We start from the raw sequence: 17,544 nt of genomic DNA on the forward strand, positions 1-17,544 counted from the left end.
AAGAAAATTGTACCCACACTGAAGAAGGCTGTAAAGCCGAAACGTCTGGGTATGCTATCCTAATGGTAAAACAATTAAAAACATTGAATAATGTAAGTAAGATTTATGCAACATTTAAGAGTGAGAACCTATAACACCCTTGTTGGTTTTACTCTACCAGGCTTCACGGTTCTCTGTACACTCTTACCAGGCTTCTGGGAGTGCGCTACGGCCTTTTGATTACTTATTGTTGTACTCACCAGATGTCTACTTTCTCAGACACCGCCTGTTCCTGATGACCTCTGGGGCCATCCAGGCCACCGTACCAGCGAACGACATCTGAGTACTCTTGTCACTGAGCTCCTTGGACGTCCCGAAGTCACTGATCTTCACGGTGTCTTGTTGGGTCACCAGCACACTGAGGTAGAAGAGGAGAATCATGACATCATACACAGTAGGACTCAGTGGAGGAAACATGTGGGACAACTTATAACCCTCAACACACAACCTGAATTGGTCAACAACATTGGTCCATAATATAAAACCTACTCGAACAGAAATACAGTGGTGAAAGACAGACAGACAGACAGACAGACAGACAGACAGACATAGGTCTTTCAAACTGACAGACAGAAGGTCACAACGTGGTCTTTGTATTGTAATGATTCTGTTCAGGAAGTCACAGCGACCTACAGCATATTCCTACAGTCTCCGTCTTTATACCGCTGACTAACAGAGTTGAATACCGCTGACTAACAGAGTTGAATACCGCTGACTAACAGAGTTGAATACCGCTGACTAACAGAGTTGAATACCGCTGACCAACAGAGTTGAATACCGCCTGACTAATGAGTTTAATACCGCTGATTAACAGAGTTTAATACCGCTGACTAACAGAGTTTAATACCGCTGACTAACAGAGTTGAATACCTGACTAACAGAGTTGAATACCGCTGACTAACAGAGTTGAATACCGCTGACTAACAGAGCTGAATACCGCTGAATAACAGAGTTGAATACCGCTGACTAACAGAGTTGAATACCGCTGACTAACAGAGTTGAATACCGCTGACTAACAGAGTTGAATACCGCTGACTAACAGAGTTGAATACCGCTGACTAACAGAGTTGAATACCGCTGACAAACAGAGTTGAATACCATTGACAAACAGAGCGAATACCGCTGACTAACAGAGTTGAATACCGCTGACTAACAGAGTTGAATACCGCTGACTAACAGATTAACACGTTGACTAACAGAGTTGAATACCGCTAATTAACAGAGTTGAATACAAATGACTAACAGAGTTGAATACCGCTGACTAATAGAGTTGAATACCGCTGACTAACAGAGTTGAATACCGCTAATTAACAGAGTTAATACCGCTGACAAACAGAGTTGAATACCGCTGACAAACAGAGTTGAATACCGCTGACAAACAGAGTTGAATACCGCTATTCGAAGGAGTTGAATACCTCTACTGACTAACAGAGTTGAATACCGCTGACTAACAGAGTTGAATACCGCTGACTAACAGAGTTGAATACCGCTGACTAACAGAGTGAATACCGCAGATTAACAGAGTTTAATACCGCTGACTAACAGAGTTTAATACCGCTGACTAACAGAGTTGAATGCTGACTAACAGAGTTGAATACCGCTGACTAACAGAGTTGAATACCGCTGACTAACAGAGTTGAATACCGCTGACTAACAGAGTTTAATACCGCTGACTAACAGAGTTGAATACCGCTGACTAACAGAGTTGAATACCGCTGACTAACAGAGTTTAATACCGCTGACTAACAGAGTTTAATACCGCAGATTAACAGAGTTGAATACCGTGACTAACAGAGTTGAATACCGCTGACTAACAGAGTTGAATACCGCTGACTAACAGAGTTGAATACCGCTGACTAACAGAGTTGAATACCGCTGATTAACAGAGTTGAATACCGCTGACTAACAGAGTTGAATAAGCGTGACTAACAGAGTTTAATACCGCTGACTAACAGAGTTGAATACCGCTGACAAACAGAGTTGAATACCGCTGACAAACAGAGTTGAATACCGCTGATTAACAGAGTTGAACACTGCTGACTAACAGAGTTGAATACGCTGACTAACAGAGTTGAATACCGCTGATTAACAGAGTTGAATAGCGCTGACTAACAGAGTTGAATAGGCGCTGACTAACAGAGTTTAATACCGTGACTAACAGAGTTGAATACCGCTGACAAAACAGAGTTGAATACCGCTGACAAACAAGAGTTGAATACCGCTGATTAACAGAGTTGAATACCGCTGACTAACAGAGTTGAATACCGCTGACTAACAGAGTTGAATACAGCTGACTAACAGAGTTGAATACACAGCTGACTAACAGAGTTGAATACCGCTGACTAACAGAGTTTAATACCGCTGATTAACAGAGTTTAATACCGCTGACTAACAGAGTTGAATACCGCTGACTAACAGAGTTGAATACGGGCTGACTAACAGAGTTGAATACAGCTGACTAACAGAGTTGAATACAGCTGACTAACAGAGTTGAATACAGCTGACTAACAGAGTTGAATGCCGCTGAATAACAGAGTTGAATGCCGCTGACTAACAGGAGTTGAATACCGCTGACTAACAGAGTTGAATACCGCTGACTAACAGAGTTGAATACCGCTGACTAACAGAGTTGAATACAAGCTGACTAACAGAGTTGAATACCGCTGACAACAGAGTTGAATACCGCTGACAAACAGAGTTGAATACCGCTGACTAACAGAGTTTAATACCGGCTGACTAACAGAGTTGAATACCGCTGACTAACAGAGTTGAATACCGCTGACTAACAGAGTTGAATACCGCTGACTAACAGAGTTGAATACCGCTGACTAACAGAGTTGAATACCGCTGACTAACAGAGTTGAATACCGCTGACTAACAGAGTTGAATACCGCTGACTAACAGAGTTGAATACAGCTGACTAACAGAGTTGAATACCGCTGACAAACAGAGTTGAATACGCTGACAAACAGAGTTGAATACCAGCTGACAAACAGAGTTGAATACCGCTGACTAACAGAGTTTAATACCGTGACTAACAGAGTTGAATACAGCTGACTAACAGAGTTGAATACCGCTGACTAACAGAGTTGAATACCGCTGACTAACAGAGTTGAATACATGAATTAACAGAGTTTAATACCGCTGACTAACAGAGTTTAATACCGCTGACTAACAGAGTTTAATACGCTGACTAACAGAGTTGAATACCGCTGACTAACAGAGTTGAATACCGCTGACTAACAGAGTTTAATACAGCTGACTAACAGAGTTTAATACAGCTGACTAACAGAGTTGAATACCGCTGACTAACAGAGTTTAATACCGCTGACTAACAGAGTTTACCGCAGATTAACAGAGTTTAATACCGCTGACTAACAGAGTTGAATACGCTGACTAACAGAGTTGAATACCGCTGACTAACAGAGTTGAATACCGCTGACTAACAGAGTTTAATACCGCTGACTAACAGAGTTGAATACCGCTGACTAACAGAGTTGAATACCGCTGACTAACAGAGTTGAATACCGCTGACTAACAGAGTTGAATACCGCAGATTAACAGAGTTTAATACGCTGACTAACAGAGTTTAATACCGCTGACTAACAGAGTTTAATACCGCTGACTAACAGAGTTGAATACCGCTGACTAACAGAGTTGAATACCGCTGACTAACAGAGTTTAATACCGCTGACTAACAGAGTTTAATACCGTGACTAACAGAGTTGAATACGCTGACTAACAGAGTTTAATACCGCTGACTAACAGAGTTTAATACCGCAGATTAACAGAGTTTAATACCGCTGACTAACAGAGTTGAATACCGCTGACTAACAGAGTTGAATACGCTGACTAACAGAGTTGAATACCGCTGACTAACAGAGTTGAATACCGCTGATTAACAGAGTTGAATACCGCTGACTAACAGAGTTGAATAGCGCTGACTAACAGAGTTTAATACCGCTGATTAACAGAGTTGAATACCGCTGACAAACAGAGTTGAATACCGCTGACAAACAGAGTTGAATACCGCTGACTAACAGAGTTGAATACCGCTGACTAACAGAGTTGAATAGCGCTGACTAACAGAGTTTAAGAGTTTAAACTCTGTTGGTATCAGACCCCCAGTTAGACTAGCTGTCTCCATGGTATCAGACCCCAGTTAGACTAGCTGTCTCCATGGTATCAGACCCCAGTTAGACTAGCTGTCTCCATGGTATCAGACCCCAGTTAGACTAGCTGTCTCCATGGTATCAGACCCCAGTTAGACTAGCTGTCTCCATGGTATCAGACCCCAGTTAGACTAGCTGTCTCCATGGTATCAGACCCCAGTTAGACTAGCTGTCTCCATGGTATCAGACCCCAGTTAGACGAGCTGTCTCCATGGTATCAGACCCTAGTTAGACTAGCTGTCTCCATGGTATCAGACCCCAGTTAGACTAGCTGTCTCCATGGTATCAGACCCCAGTTAGACTAGCTGTCTCCATGGTATCAGACCCCAGTTAGACTAGCTGTCTCCATGGTATCAGACCCCAGTTAGACTAGCTGTCTCCATGGTACCATGATACCATGGAGACAGCTAGTCTAACTGGGGTCTGATACCATGGAGACAGCTAGTCTAACTGGGGTCTGAGACACAAAAAAGACATTACAGACAAAATACTTTTAGAATTGACATCCATTTAAAACATAAACTTGTAGTGTGCGTGTGTGGGTGCATCTATCAGATACACAAGCGGGTCACATGAGGAGAAGCGTTGTGTTGTGAGGTGTTGCTCTATCTGTTTTTCTGAAACAAGGTTTACTGTTTATTTGAGTAATATGAGGCAGAGTTCCATGCAATAAGGGCTCTGTATAATATTGTGCGTTTCCTTGAATTTGTTCTGGATTTGGGGACTGTGAAAAAGACCCCTGGTGGCATGTCTGGTGGGATAAGTGTGTGTAAATTAAATTATTGCATCTGAGCTCCTAGAGTGTGCGGCTCTCTATTATTTTCAAGCGACACGTGTGTGTCAGAGCTGTGTGTAAGTTGACTATGCAAACAATTTGGGATTTTCAACACATGAATGTTTCTTATAAAAAGAAGAAGTGACGCAGTCAGTCTCTCCTCAACTCTTAGCCAAGAGAGACTGGCAGTATAGTGTTAATATCAGCCCTCTGATTACAATTAAGAGCAAGACGTTCTGTTCTGGGCCATCTGCAGTTTAACTAGGTCTTTCCTTCAGAACTGGACCACATGACTGGACAATAATCAAGATAAAACTAGAGCCTGAAGAACTTGCTTTGTGGAGTGTGGTGTCAGACCTCTCTCCATCTCTTTATTCCAGACAGACCACTCCCCATCTCTTTATTCCAGACAGACCACTCCCCATCTCTTTATTCCAGACAGACCACTCCCATCTCTTTATTCCAGACAGACCACTCCCCATCTCTTTACTACAGACAGACCACTCCCCATCTCTTTATTCCAGACAGACCACTCCCCATCTCTTTATTCCAGACAGACCACTCTCCATCTCTTTATTCCAGACAGACCACTCCCCATCTCTTTATTCCAGACAGACCACTCCCCATCTCTTTATTCCAGACAGACCACTCCCCCCATCTCTTTATTCCAGACAGACCACTCCCCATCTCTTTACTACAGACAGACCACTCCCCATCTCTTTATTCCAGACAGACCACTCCCCATCTCTTTATTACAGACAGACCACTCCCCATCTCTTTATTCCAGACAGACCACTCCCCATCTCTTTACTACAGACAGACCACTCCCATCTCTTTATTACAGCCAGACCACTCCCCATCTCTTTACTACAGACAGACCACTCCCCATCTCTTTATTCCAGACAGACCACTCCCCATCTCTTTACTACAGACAGACCACTCCCCATCTCGTTATTACAGACAGACCACTCCCCATCTCTTTATTCCAGACAGACCACTCCCCATCTCTTTACTACAGACAGACCACTCCCCATCTCTTTATTCCAGACAGACCACTCCCATCTCTTTATTCCAGACAGACCACTCCCCATCTCTTTATTCCAGACAGACCACTCCCCATCTCTTTATACCAGACAGACCACTCCCCATCTCTTTACTACAGACAGACCACTCCCCCATCTCTTTATTCCAGACAGACCACACCCCATCTCTTTATTCCAGACAGACCACTCCCCATCTCTTTATTCCAGACAGACCACTCCCCATCTCTTTATTACAGCCAGACCACTCCCCATCTCTTTACTACAGACAGACCACTCCCCATCTCTTTATTCCAGACAGACCACTCCCCATCTCTTTATTCCAGACAGACCACTCCCCATCTCTTTATTCCAGACAGACCACTCCCCATCTCTTTATTCCAGACAGACCACTCCCCATCTCTTTATTCCAGACAGACCACTCCCCATCTCTTTACTACAGCCAGACCTCTCCCCATCTCTTTACTACAGACAGACCACTCCCCATCTCTTTACTACAGACAGACAACTCCCATCTCTTTATTCCAGACAGACCACTCCCCATCTCTTTATTACAGACAGACCACTCTCCCCATCTCTTTATTCCAGACAGACCACTCCCCATCTCTTTACTACAGACAGACCACTCCCCATCTCTTTACTACAGACAGACCTCTCCCCATCTCTTTATTACAGCCAGACCTCTCCCCATCTCTTTACTACAGCCCAGACCACTCCCCATCTCTTTATTCCAGACAGACCACTCCCCATCTCTTTATTCCAGACAGACCACTCCCCATCTCTTTATTCCAGACAGACCACTCCCCATCTCTTTATTACAGCCAGACCACTCCCCATCTCTTTACTACAGACAGACCACTCCCCATCTCTTTATTACAGCCAGACCTCTCCCCATCTCTTTACTACAGCCCAGACCACTCCCCATCTCTTTATTACAGACAGACCACTCCCCATCTCTTTATTACAGACAGACCACTCCCCATCTCTTTATTCCAGACAGACCACTCCCCATCTCTTTATTCCAGACAGACCACTCCCCATCTCTTTATTACCGACAGACCACTCCCCATCTCTTTACTACGGCCAGACCTCTCCCCATCTCTTTATTCCAGACAGACCACTCCCTATCTCTTTATTCCAGACAGACCTCTCCCCATCTCTTTACTATAGCCAGACCACTCCCCATCTCTTTATTCCAGACAGACCACTCCCCCATCTCTTTATTCCAGACAGACCACTCCCCATCTCTTTACTACAGCCAGACCTCTCTCCCCATCTCTTTACTACAGACAGACCCTCCCCATCTCTTTACTACAGACAGACCTCTCCCCATCTCTTTATTACAGCCAGACCTCTCCCCATCTCTTTACTACAGCCCAGACCACTCCCCATCTCTTTATTCCAGACAGACCACTCCCCATCTCTTTATTCCAGACAGACCACTCCCCATCTCTTTATTCCAGACAGACCACTCCCCATCTCTTTATTACAGCCAGACCACTCCCCATCTCTTTACTACAGACAGACCACTCCCCATCTCTTTATTACAGCCAGACTCTCCCCATCTCTTTACTACAGCCAGACCACTCCCCATCTCTTTATTACAGACAGACCACTCCCCATCTCTTTATTACAGACAGACCACTCCCCATCTCTTTATTCCAGACAGACCACTCCCCATCTCTTTATTCCAGACAGACCACTCCCCATCTCTTTATTCCAGACAGACCACTCCCCATCTCTTTATTACCGACAGACCACTCCCCATCTCTTTACTACAGCCAGACCACTCCCCATCTCTTTATTCCAGACAGACCACTCCCCATCTCTTTATTCCAGACAGACCACTCTCCCCATCTCTTTATTCCAGACAGACCACTCCCCATCTCTTTATTACCGACAGACCACTCCCCATCTCTTTACTACAGCCAGACCACTCCCCATCTCTTTATTCCAGACAGACCACTCCCCATCTCTTTATTCCAGACAGACCACTCCCCATCTCTTTATTCCAGACAGACCACTCCCCATCTCTTTATTACCGACAGACCACTCCCCATCTTTACTACAGCCAGACCACTCCCCCCATCTCTTTATTCCAGACAGACCACTCCCCATCTCTTTATTCCAGACAGACCACTCCCCATCTCTTTATTCCAGACAGACCACTCCCCATCTCTTTATTACAGACAGACCACTCCCCATCTCTTTATTCCAGACAGACCACTCCCCATCTCTTTACCACAGACAGACCACTCCCCATCTCTTTACTACAGACAGACCTCTCCCCATCTCTTTATTACAGCCAGACCTCTCCCCATCTCTTTACTACAGCCCAGACCACTCCCCATCTCTTTATTCCAGACAGACCACTCCCCATCTCTTTATTCCAGACAGACCACTCCCCATCTCTTTATTCCAGACAGACCACTCCCCATCTCTTTATTACAGCCAGACCACTCCCCCATCTCTTTACTACAGACAGACCACTCCCCATCTCTTTATTACAGCCAGACCTCTCCCCATCTCTTTACTACAGCCCAGACCACTCCCCATCTCTTTATTACAGACAGACCACTCCCCATCTCTTTATTACAGACAGACCACTCCCCATCTCTTTGTACCAGACAGACCACTCCCCATCTCTTTATTCCAGACAGACCACTCCCCATCTCTTTATTCCAGACAGACCACTCCCCATCTCTTTATTACCGACAGACCACTCCCATCTCTTTACTACGGCCAGACCTCTCCCCATCTCTTTACTACAGACAGACCTCTCCCCATCTCTTTATTACAGCCAGACCTCTCCCCATCTCTTTATTACAGCCAGACCTCTCCCCATCTCTTTACTACAGCCCAGACCACTCCCCATCTCTTTATTACTGCCAGACCACTCCCCATCTCTTTACTACGGCCAGACCTCTCCCCATCTCTTTACTACAGACAGACCTCTCCCCATCTCTTTATTACAGCCAGACCTCTCCCCATCTCTTTACTACAGCCCAGACCACTCCCCATCTCTTTATTCCAGACAGACCACTCCCCATCTCTTTATTACAGACAGACCACTCCCCATCTCTTTATTCCAGACAGACCACTCCCCATCTCTTTATTACAGCCAGACCACTCCCCATCTCTTTACTACAGACAGACCACTCCCCATCTCTTTACTACAGCCCAGACCACTCCCCATCTCTTTATTCCAGACAGACCACTCCCCATCTCTTTATTCCAGACAGACCACTCCCCATCTCTTTATTACAGACAGACCACTCCCCATCTCTTTATTACAGACAGACCACTCCCCATCTCTTTATTACAGACAGACCACTCCCCATCTCTTTATTCCAGACAGACCACTCCCCATCTCTTTATTCCAGACAGACCACTCCCCATCTCTTTATTACCGACAGACCACTCCCCATCTCTTTACTACAGCCAGACCACTCCCATCTCTTTATTCCAGACAGACCACTCCCCATCTCTTTACTACAGACAGACCACTCCCCATCTCTTTATTACAGCCAGACCACTCCCCATCTCTTTACTACAGACAGACCTCTCCCATCTCTTTATTCCAGACAGACCACTCCCTATCTCTTTATTCCAGACAGACCTCTCCCCATCTCTTTACTACAGCCAGACCACTCCCCATCTCTTTATTCCAGACAGACCACTCCCCATCTCTTTATTCCAGACAGACCACTCCCCATCTCTTTACTACAGCCAGACCTCTCCCCATCTCTTTACTACAGACAGACCTCTCCCCATCTCTTTACTACAGACAGACCACTCCCCATCTCTTTATTCCAGACAGACCACTCCCCATCTCTTTATTCCAGACAGACCACTCCCCATCTCTTTACTACAGCCAGACCTCTCCCCATCTCTTTACTACAGACAGACCTCTCCCCATCTCTTTACTACAGACAGACCACTCCCCATCTCTTTATTCCAGACAGACCACTCCCCATCTCTTTATTCCAGACAGACCACTCCCCATCTCTTTATTCCAGACAGACCACTCCCCATCTCTTTATTACAGCCAGACCACTCCCCATCTCTTTATTACAGACAGACCACTCCCCATCTCTTTATTACAGACAGACCTCTCCCCATCTCTTTACTACAGACACACCTCTCCCCATCTCTTTATTACAGACAGACCCCTCCCCATCTCTTTACTACAGACAGACCTCTCCCCATCTCTTTACTACAGACAGACCACTCCCCATCTCTTTATTACAGACAGACCCTCCCCCATCTCTTTACTACAGACAGACCTCTCCCCATCTCTTTACTACAGACAGACCTCTCCCCATCTCTTTATTACAGACAGACCTCTCCCCATCTCTTTATTACAGACAGACCTCTCCCCATCTCTTTACTACAGACAGACAGACCACTCCCCTTCTCTTTACTACAGATAGACCCTCCCCTTCTCTTTACTACAGATGACCTCTCCCCATCTCTTTATTACAGACAGACCACTCCCCTTCTCTTTACTACAGACAGACCCTCTCCCCATCTCTTTACTACAGACAGACCTCTCCCATCTCTTTACTACAGACAGACCACTCCCCTTCTCTTTACTACAGACAGACCTCTCCCCATCTCTTTTACTACAGACAGACCACTCCCCATCTCTTTACTACAGACAGACCTCTCCCCATCTCTTTACTACAGACAGACCACTCCCCATCTCTTTACTACAGACAGACCACTCCCATCTCTTTATTCCAGACAGACCACTCCCCATCTCTTTATTACAGACAGACCACTCCCCATCTCTTTACTACAGACAGACCACTCCCCATCTCTTTACTACAGACAGACCACTCCCCATCTCTTTATTCCAGACAGACCACTCCCCATCTCTTTACTACAGACAGACCTCTCCCCATCTCTTTATTACAGACAGACCTCTCCCCATCTCTTTATTACAGCCCAGACCTCTCCCCATCTCTTTATTACAGCCCAGACCACTCCCCATCTCTTTATTACAGCCCAGACCACTCCCCATCTCTTTATTCCAGGGCAGACAACTCCCCATATCTTTATTAGACAGACCACTCCCCTCTCTTTATTCCAGACAGACCACTCCCCATCTCTTTATTACAGCCCAGACCACTCCCCATCCTCTTTACTACAGCCAGACCACTCCCCATCTCTTTACTACAGCCAGACCACTCCCCATCTCTTTACTACAGCCAGACCACTCCCCATCTCTTTACTACAGCCAGACCACTCCCCCATCTCTTTATTACAGACAGACCACTCCCCATCTCTTTACTACAGACAGACCATTCTGGGGTTATGGGAGGGTAGGGTTAGGGGAGGGTAGGGTTAGGGGAGGGTTGGGGAAGGGTAGGGTTAGGGAAGGGTTGGGGGAGGGTAGGAGTTAGGGGTTGGGGGAGGTTGGGGGAGGGTTAGGGAGGGTTGGTGGAGGGTTAGGAGAGGTTTAGGATTAGGGTAGGGTTAGGGAGGGTAGGGTTAGGGATAGGGGAGGTTAGGGTTAGGGAGGGTTGGGGGAGGGTTAGGGGAGGTTTGGGGTTAGGGGGGTTTGGGGTTAGGGGAGGGTTGGGGGAGGGTTAGGGGAGGTTTGGGGTTGGGGGAGGGTTAGGGGAGGTTTGGGGTTAGGGGAGGGTTAAGGGAGGTTTGGGGTTGGGGGGAGGTTAGGGAGGGTTAGGAGGGTCAGGGGGAGGTTTGGGGTTGGGGAGGGTTGGGAGGTTTGGGGTAAGGGGAGGGTTTGGGATGGTGGAAGGTAGGTTAGAGTTAGGGGAGGGTTAGGGGTGGGTTGGGGGAGGGTTAGGGGAGGTTTGGGGTAAGTGGAGGGTTGGGGGAGGGTTGGGAAAGGTTTGGGGGAGGGTTGGGGTAGAGACACTCACTTGGGTGACTTGAGGTCTCTGTGTATGATCTTGTGGAGGTGCAGGTAGTTCATCCCAGAGGCGATCCCTGAGGCCCAGTCCACCAGCAGTCTGGGGGTCACCTTCCGTCCGGCCCTCAGAACCTCATAGAGTTGGCCCTGGGAACAATACTCCATTAAGATACAGTAGCACGGAGCCTGGGTGCACACACCCCTGGAGAGGAGAGAGACAAGAGAGAGAGGAGAAGAGGAGAGGGAGGATAGGGAGGGAGAAGAGGAGAGAGGATGAGTTACAAAGTCAAAAAGATGTGACACAGTACACCATAACGGTACTTTTAGCACGGAGTTGGGGTGCACTACAGAAGGACGACACAGAGAGAGACATTGAGGCGTATTTCCTAGACACAGATTAAGCCTAGTACTAGACTGAAAAGCATGTTTAAATGATATTCTCCATGGTTATAGAATACAACTTGAAATCAGACAACAGCAAAACTCCTGTAGACACTCCCTCAAACAATAGTACCGCCTGATGCTCAGGGATTTTTCACATATAGTCCTCCTCTTCTTTTAAAGTGAACTCTGGGTAAAAAAAGCCAAAGAACTCAGTTATCTTTGTATTCGCATTGCTCTGTTTAGAAAGGAACCAATATCTTTTCCAACATGTACTCTGAGTTTTTACAAAGTGTAGGACAAGCCATTCAATCATAATGCATTATCGGACAGCTAGATATACCTAATTACATTTTGGAAACTAATATATTGGATTTAGTTAAAATATGAGACATAATAATTGTAATCAGAAGATACTATTATTAACATGTACATTTGATTGCTAACATAATAAATAACAATAAAATAACTGCAGAATAATTTTGTAATTGAACTTGAAATGTACACCCAAGGTAGGCTCCTGCCCCTTTAAGAGCTAGAATAGGCTACTGGCCCTTTAAGAGCTAGATTAGGCTACTGCCCCTTTAAGAGTCTAGTGTGAGGGGTTATGCCAGTAGTCTAGTGTGAGGGGTTATGCCAGTAGTCTAGTGTGAGGGGTTATGCCAGTAGTCTAGTGTGAGGTGTTATGCCAGTAGTCCAGTGTGAGGGGTTATGCCAGTAGTCCAGTGTGAGGGGTTATGCCAGTAGTCCAGTGTGAGGGGTTATGCCAGTAGTCCAGTGTGAGGGGTTATGCCAGTAGTCTAGTGTGAGGGGTTATGCCAGTAGTCTAGTGTGAGGGGTTATGCCAGTAGTCTAGTGTGAGGGGTTATGCCAGTAGTCTAGTGTGAGGGGTTATGCCAGTAGTCTAGTGTGAGGGGTTATGCCAGTAGTCTAGTGTGAGGGGTTATGCCAGTAGTCTAGTGTGAGGGGTTATGCCAGTAGTCTAGTGTGAGGGGTTATGCAGTAGTCTAGTGTGAGGGGTTATGCCAGTAGTCTAGTGTGAGGGGTTATGCCAGTAGTCTAGTATGCAGGGGGTTATGCCAGTAGTCTAGTGTGAGGGGTTATGCCAGTAGTCTAGCACTTAGGGGTTATGCCAGTAGTCTAGTGTGAGGGGTTATGCCAGTAGTCTAGTGTGAGGGGTTATGCCAGTAGTCTAGTGTGAGGGGTTGTGTCAGTAGTCTAGTGCGAGGGGTTATGCCAGTAGTCTAGTGTGAGGGTTATGCCAATAGTCTAGTGTGAGGGGTTATGCCAGTAGTCTAGTGTGAGGGGTTATGTCAGAGTCTAGTACGAGGGGTGGCGTCAGGAGTCAGTGGGGAGGGGTTATGCCAGGAATCAGCGCGAGGGTTATGTCAGGAGTCCAGTGTGATGGCGTCACGCCTGACCTGGAGATTTTGTTTTCTTTATATTTTGGTTTGGTCAGAGTGTTACGAGGGTGGTATGTGTGTTTTGTCTCATCTAGGGCGTTTTACTGTCTATGGGTTTTGTAGATTTATGGGGATGTTCCATCTAGGTGTTTATGTAGGTCTATGGTTGCCTTGATTGGTTCTCAAATAGAGGCAGGTGTTTATCGTTGTCTCTGATTGGGAAACCATTTAGGCAGCCATCTTCTTTGGGTATATCGTGGGTTATTGTCTATGTCTAGTTGCTTGTGTTTGCACTTTTGTATCATAGCGTCACGTTTTGTTTTGTGATTTTGTATAGTTTGTTTAGTGTCTATCTTTATTAAAAGTATTATGTATTCTAACCACGCTGCGCTTTGGTCTACTCCATACGACAATCGTGACAGAGGGTTTATGCATGTAGTCTAGTGTGAGGGTTATGACAGTAGTCTACGTCAGGGGTTGTGTCAGTAGTCTAGTGAGGGGTTACGCCAGTAGTCTAGTGTGAGGGGTTATGCCAGTAGTCTAGTGTGAGGGGTTATGCCAGTAGTCTAGTGTGAGGGGTTATGCCAGTAGTCTAGTGTGAGGGGTTATGCCAGTAGTCTAGTGTGGGGGGTTATGCCAGTAGTCTAGTGAGGGGGTTACGGCCAGTAGTCATCGTGTGAGGGGTTGCCAGTAGTCTAGTGTGAGGGGTTATGCCAGTAGTCTAGTGTGAGGGTTATGCCAGTAGTCTAGTGTGAGGGGTTATGCCAGTAGTCCAGTGTGAGGGGTTATGCCAGTAGTCTAGTGTGAGGGGGGTTATGCCAGTAGTCTAGTGTGAGGGGTTATGCCAGTAGTCTAGTGTGAGGGGTTATGCCAGTAGTCCAGTGTGAGGGGTTATGCCAGTAGTCTAGTGTGAGGGTTATGCCAGTAGTCTAGTACGAGGGTTATGCCAGGAGTCTAGTACGAGGGTTATGTCAGGAGTCTAGTGTGATGGCGTCAGGCGCCCCTGACCTGAGTATTCTTTGTTTTCTTTATATATTTTGGTTAGGTCGGGAGTGTGACGAGGGTGGTATGTGTGTTTTTGTCTCATCTAGGGTGTTTTTACTGTCTATGGGTTTTGTAGATTTATGGGGATGTTTCCATCTAGGTGTTTATGTAGGTCTATGGTTGCCTTGATTGGTTCTCAAATAGAGGCAGGTGTTTATCGTTGTCTCTGATTGGAACCATATTTAGGTAGCATCTTCTTGGGTATTTCGTGGGTTATTGTCTATGTCTAGTTGCTTGTGTTTGCACTTTTGTATCATAGCTTCACGTTCGTTTTGTGATTTTATATAGTTTGTTTAGTGTCTATCTTTATTAAAAGTATTATGTATTCTAACCACGCTGCGCTTTGGCTCACCCATACGACAATCGTGACAGAGGGGTTATGCATGTAGTCTAGTGTGAGGGGTTATGACAGTAGTCTAGCGTGAGGGGTTGTGTCAGTAGTCTAGTGTGAGGGTTCTGTCAGTAGTCTAGTGTGAGGGGTTGTGTCAGTAGTCTAGTGTGAGTGGTTATATCCCAGGGAGACAGTGCGAGGGGTTATGCCTAGTAGTCTAGTGTGAGGGGTTATGCATGTAGTCTAGTGTGAGGGGTTATGCATTTAGTCTAGTGTGAGGGGTTATGTCAATAGTCTAGTGCGAGGGGGTTATGTCAATAGTCTAGCGCGAGGGTTATGTCAATAGTCCAGTGTGAGGGTTAGGCCAATAGTCTAGTGGAGGGTTATGTCAATAGTCTAGTGTGAGGGTTATGCCAGTAGTCTAGTGCGAGGGGTTATGCATGTAGTCTAGTGTGAGGGGTTATGCATGTAGTCTAGTGTGAGGGGTTATGCATGTAGTCTAGTGTGAGGGGTTACATGTAGTCTAGTGTGAGGGGTTGGCATGTAGTCTAGTGTGAGGGGTTATGCATGTAGTCTAGTGTGAGGGGTTATGCATGTAGTCTAGTGTGAGGGGTTATGCATGTAGTCTAGTGTGAGGGGTTATGTCAGTAGTCTAGTGTGAGGGGTTATAACAGTAATCTAATGTGAGGGGCCATAACAGTAGTCTAGTGTGAGGGGTTATAACAGTAGTCTAGTGTGAGGGGTTATAACAGTAGTCTAGTGTGAGGGGTTATAACAGTAGTCTAGTGTGAGGGTTATGTCAGTAGTCAAGTGTGAGGGGTTATAACAGTAATCTAGTGTGAGGGGTAGTGAACCTACTTGAAGACGATGGTGTTGGGTCAGCGTCAGTGTTAGGGGATTGAACCTACTTGAAGCCGATGATATTGGGTCCAGTGTCAGTGTTGTGGGGAGTGAACCTACTTGAAGCTGATGATATTGGGTCAGTGTCAGTGTTAGGGGAGTGAACCTACTTGAAGCGGATGATGTTGGGTCAATGTTAGGGTTGGAACCTATTGAAGCTGATGATGTTGGGTCAGTGTTAGGGGGAGTGAACCTACTTGAAGCGGATGATAAGTCAGTGTAAGGGTTGTGAACCTACTTGAAGCTGATGATGTTGGGTCAGTGGTAGGGGTAGTGGATTCTCTTGAAGCTGATGCTGTTGGGTCAATGGTAGGGGTAGTGAACCTACTTGAAGCCGATGTTGTTGGGTCAGTGTCAGTGTTAGGGGTAGCGTACCACTTGAAGCTGATTATGTTGGGTCAGCGGTAGGGGTAGGGGACCTACTTGAAGCCAATGATGTTGGGTCAGTGTCAGTGGTAGGGGTTGTGAACCTACTTGAAGTCAATGATGTTGGGTCATTGGTAGGGGGCCTACTTCAGCCGATGATGTTGGGTCAGTGGTAGGGGGAGAGTGGAGCTACTTGAAGCAGATGATGCTGGGTCAGTGGTAGGGGTAGTGAACCTACTTGAAGCCGATGTTGGGTCAGTGTTAGGGATAGTGAACCTACTTGAAGCCGATGATGTTGGGTGAGTGTTAGGAGTAGTGGACCTACTTGAAGCCAATGATTTTGGGTCAATGTCAGTGTTAGGGGAGTGAAACCTACTTGAAGCGGATGATGTTGGGTCAGTGTTAGGGTTGTGAACCTACTTGAAGCTGATGATGTTGGGTCAGTGTCAGTGTTAGGGAGTGAACCTACTTGAAGCTGATGATGTTGGGTCAGTGGTAGGGGTAGTGGACATACTTGAAGCAGATGATGTAGGGTCAGTGGTAGGGATTGTGAACCTACTAAAGCCGATGTTGTTGGGTCAGTGTCAGTGTTAGTGTTAGGGGTAGTGAACCTACTTTGAAGCTGATGATGTTGGGTCAGTTATAGGGGTGGTGAACCTACTTGAAGCTGATGATGTTGGGTCAGTGGTCAGTGTTAGGGGTAGTGAACCTACTTGAAGCCGATGATGTTTGGGTCAGTGGTAGGGGTAGTGAACCTACTTGAAGTCAATGATGTTGGGTCAGTGGTAGGGGGCCTACTTGAAACCGGATGATGTTGGGTCAGTGGTTGGGGTAGTGAACCTACTTGAAGTCAATGATGTTAGGGTCAGTGGTAGGGGCCTACTTGAAGAAATGATGATGTTGGGTCAGTGGTAGGGGTAGTGAACCTACTTGAAGTCAATGATGTTGGGTCAGTGGTAGGGGGCCCACTTGAAGCCGATGATGTTGGGTCAGTGGTAGGGGTGGTGAACTACTTGAAGTCAATGATGTTAGGTCAGTGGTAGGGGGCCTACTTGAAGCCCGATGATGTTGGGTCAGTGGTAGGGGGTAGTGAACCTACTTGAAGTCAATGATGTTGGGTCAGTGGTAGGGGGCCTGCCCAGAGTCGATGATGTTGGGTCAGTGGTAGGGTAGTGAACCTACTTGAAGTCAATGATGTTGGGTCAGTGGTAG

General features: G+C 46.3%; 1 long non-coding RNA gene across 1 annotated transcript; it reads right to left on the minus strand.

Moving 5' to 3' along the window:
- Positions 1–334: 334 nt before the first annotated feature.
- On the minus strand, positions 335–16,632 carry LOC135536331 (uncharacterized). Its single transcript, XR_010454974.1, has 3 exons — positions 16,613–16,632; positions 11,918–12,109; positions 335–397 (listed from the first exon to the last, which is right to left on the minus strand). It is a non-coding gene; the product is annotated as an uncharacterized LOC135536331 (long non-coding RNA).
- Between the last annotated feature and the right edge of the window lie 912 nt (positions 16,633–17,544).

Source organism: Oncorhynchus masou, unplaced genomic scaffold (genome assembly GCF_036934945.1).
Source record: "Oncorhynchus masou masou isolate Uvic2021 unplaced genomic scaffold, UVic_Omas_1.1 unplaced_scaffold_5958, whole genome shotgun sequence".
NCBI lineage: Eukaryota > Metazoa > Chordata > Actinopteri > Salmoniformes > Salmonidae > Oncorhynchus > Oncorhynchus masou.